A 4,371-nucleotide genomic window follows, 5' to 3' on the forward strand; every position below is an offset into this window, starting at 1 on the left:
TTAGATATCGTAGTTCCCGACTTGTAATGTTGAAAAACACTACATCTCACTAAGTGACATTGTTTAATGCGGTTTTACGACGGTTGATATGTCAACCTAACCTAACATTCGCACTTGTATCTAAAGACGCTCAATTACACTGTTTCGTTCACAATTACGATATTTGCTTGACCTCACAGTTTCTCACCAACTTATTACAGTACAGAACGCTGTATCTCGCTAAATGACATCGTTCTTTAAGGTTTCACGATACTTGCATGCGCTTTACCGAGAATGTCACAACATAGCACTTTCGCACTTGTAACGGTACAACACGCAGTATTTGGCTTGTTCATGCCGTTTTGTGTGCTTTCACAACATTTTACCTATCGCAGTTTCGTACTCGCAATAAAACAACACTATCTCGTTAGATGACGTCGTTTTTGGTGGTTTCACGACGCTACCTAGCTTAAACTAACATAACTCAACCTAAACTAACCTTCGCACTTCTATCGTTAGAAAACGTTTTACTCGCTACTTTACATTGCTTTCTACAACATTACGACGGTTTCAAGCGCTTTCACCTTAGATATCGCAGTTCCCAACTTGTAAAGGTGAAAAACACTGCATCTCACTAAGTGACATTGTTTATTGCGGTTTTACGACGGTTCATACCTTAACCTAACGTAACCTAACCTAACCTAACCCAACCTAACCTAACATAACCTAACCTAACCTAACCTAACCAAACCTAACCTAACGTAACCTAACCTAACCTAACCTAACCTAACCTAACGACGTTTGCAAGCGCTTTCACATTAGATAACACAGTTCCCAACTTGCAATGGTGAAAAACACTGCATCTCACTAAGTGACATTGTTTAATGCGGTTTTACGACGGTTCATATCTTAACCTAACCTAACATTCGTACTTGTATTAAAAAACGCTCTATTACACTGTTTCGTTCACAATTACGATATTTGCATAACCTCACAGTTTTTCACCAACTTATTGCAGTACAGAACGCTGTATCTCACTAAATGACATTGTTCTTTAAGGTTTCACGATGCTTGCATGCGCTTTAACGGGAATATCACAATATAGCAGTTTCGCACTTGTAACGGTAGAACACGCAGTATTTGGCTTGTTCATGCCGTTTTGTGTGCATTCACAACATTTCACCTATCGCAGTTTAATACTCGCAATAAAACAACACTATCTCGTTAGATGACGTCGTTTTTGGTAGTTTCACGACGCTACATAGCTTAAACTAACATAACTCAAGCTAACCTTCGCACTTCTATCGTTAGAAAACGTTTTACTCGCAACTTTACAATGTTTTCTACAAGATTACGACGGTTTCATGCGCTTTCACATTAGATAACACCGTTCCCAACTTGCAATGGTGAAAAACACTGCATCTCACTAAGTGACATTGTTTAATGCGGTTTTACGACGGTTCATATCTTAACCTAACCTAACATTCGTACTTGTATTAAAAAACGCTCTATTACACTGTTTCGTTCACAATTAGGATATTTGCATAACCTCACAGTTTTTCACCAACTTATTGCAGTACAGAACGCTGTATCTCGCTAAATGACATCGTTCTTTAAGGTTTCACGATGCTTGCATGCGCTTTAACGAGAATATCACAACATAGCAGTTTCGCACTTGTAACGGTACAACACGCAGTATTTGGCTTGTTCATGCCGTTTTGTGTGCTTTCACAACATTTCACCTATCGCAGTTTCGTACTCGCAATAAAACAACACTATCTCGTTAGATGACGTTGTTTTTGGTAGTTTCACGACGTTACCTAGCTTAAACTAACATAACTCAACCTAACATGACCTTCGCACTTCTATCGTTAGAAAACGTTTTACTCGCTACTTTACATTGCTTTCTACAACATTACGACGGTTTCAAGCGCTTTCACATTAGATATCACAGTTCCCAACTTGTAAAGGTGAAAAACACTGCATCTCACTAAGTGACATTGTTTAATGCGGTTTTACGACGGTTCATACCTTAACCTAACCTAACCTAACCTAACCTAACCTTACCTAACCTAACCTAACCTAACCCAACCCAACCCAACCTAACCCAACCCAACCCAACCTAACCTAACCTAAGCTAACCTAACCTAACCTAACCAAACCTAACCAAACCTAACCTAACCTAACGTAACCTAACCTAACCTAACCTAACCTAACGACGTTTGCAAGCGCTTTCACATTAGATATCGCAGTTCCCGACTTGTAATGGTGAAAAACACTGCATCTCACTAAGTGACATTGTTTAATGTGGTTTTACGACGGTTCATATCTTAACCTAACTTAACATTCGCACTTGTATTAAAAAACGCTCTATTACACTGTTTCGTTCACAATTAGGATATTTGCATAACCTCACAGTTTTTCACCAACTTATTGCAGTACAGAACGCTGTATCTCGCTAAATGACGTCGTTCTTTAAGGTTTCACGATGCTTGCATGCGCTTTAACGAGAATATCACAACATAGCAGTTTCGCACTTGTAACGGTACAACACGCAGTATTTGGCTTGTTCATGCTGTTTTGTGTGCTTTCACAACATTTCACCTATCGCAGTTTTGTACTCGCAATAAAACAACACTATCTCGTTAGATGACGTTGTTTTTGGTAGTTTCACGACGCTACCTAGCTTAAACTAACATAACTCAACCTAACATGACCTTCGCACTTCTATCGTTAGAAAACGTTTTACTCGCTACTTTACATTGCTTTCTTTAACATTACGACGGTTTCAAGCGCTTTCACATTAGATATCACAGTTCCCAACTTGTAAAGGTGAAAAACACTGCATCTCACTAAGTGACATTGTTTCATGCGGTTTTACGACGGTTCATACCTTAACCTAACCTAACCTAACCTAACCTTACCTAACCTAACCTAACCTAACCCAACCCAACCCAACCTAACCTAACCTAACCTAGCCTAAACTAACCTAACCCAACCTAACCTAACCTAACCTAACCTAACCCAACCTAACCCAACCCAACCCAACCTAACCTAACCTAAGCTAACCTAACCTAACCTAACCAAACCTAACCTAACCTTACTTAACCTAACCTAACGTAACCTAACCTAACCTATTCTAACGTAACCTAACCTTACCTGACCTTACCTAACCTAACGTAACCTAACCTAACCTAACATAACCTAACGTAACCTAACCTAACCTAACCTAACGTAACCTAACCTAACCTAACCCAACCTAACCCAACCCAACCCAACCCAACAACACCCAACCCAACCTAACCTAACCTAACCTAACCTTACCTAACCTAACCAAATTATCCTAACCTAACCTAACCTAACGTAACCTAACCTAACCTAACCTAACCTAACCTAACCTAACGTAACCTAACCTAACCTAACCTGACCTAACCCAACCTAACCTAACCTAACCTAACCTAACCCAACTCAACCCGACCTAACCTAATCTAACCTAACCTAACCTAACCTAACCTAACCAAACCTAACCAAACCTAACCTAACCTAACCTAACCAAACCTAACCAAACCTAACCTAACCTAACGTAACCTAACCTAACCTAACCTAACCTAACGACGTTTGCAAGCGCTTTCACATTAGATATCGCAGTTCCCGACTTGTAATGGTGAAAAACACTGCATCTCACTAAGTGACATTGTTTAATGTGGTTTTACGACGGTTCATATCTTAACCTAACTTAACATTCGCACTTGTATTAAAAAACGCTCTATTACACTGTTTCGTTCACAATTAGGATATTTGCATAACCTCACAGTTTTTCACCAACTTATTGCAGTACAGAACGCTGTATCTCGCTAAATGACGTCGTTCTTTAAGGTTTCACGATGCTTGCATGCGCTTTAACGAGAATATCACAACATAGCAGTTTCGCACTTGTAACGGTACAACACGCAGTATTTGGCTTGTTCATGCTGTTTTGTGTGCTTTCACAACATTTCACCTATCGCAGTTTTGTACTCGCAATAAAACAACACTATCTCGTTAGATGACGTTGTTTTTGGTAGTTTCATGACGCTACCTAGCTTAAACTAACCTAACCAAACCTAACCTTCGCACTTCTATCGTTAGAAAACGTTTTACTCGCCACTTTACAATGTTTTCTACAAGATTACGACGGTTTCATGCGCTTTCACATTAGATATCGTAGTTCCCGACTTGTAATGTTGAAAAACATTACATCTCACTAAGTGACATTGTTTAATGCGGTTTTACGACGGTTGATATGTCAACCTAACCTAACATTCGCACTTGTATCTAAAGACGCTCAATTACACTGTTTCGTTCACAATTACGATATTTGCTTGACCTCACAGTTTCTCACCAACTTATTAC

The sequence above is a fragment of the Rhipicephalus microplus genome, unplaced genomic scaffold (assembly GCF_043290135.1).
Source record: "Rhipicephalus microplus isolate Deutch F79 unplaced genomic scaffold, USDA_Rmic scaffold_54, whole genome shotgun sequence".
NCBI classification, from domain to species: Eukaryota; Metazoa; Arthropoda; class Arachnida; order Ixodida; family Ixodidae; genus Rhipicephalus; species Rhipicephalus microplus.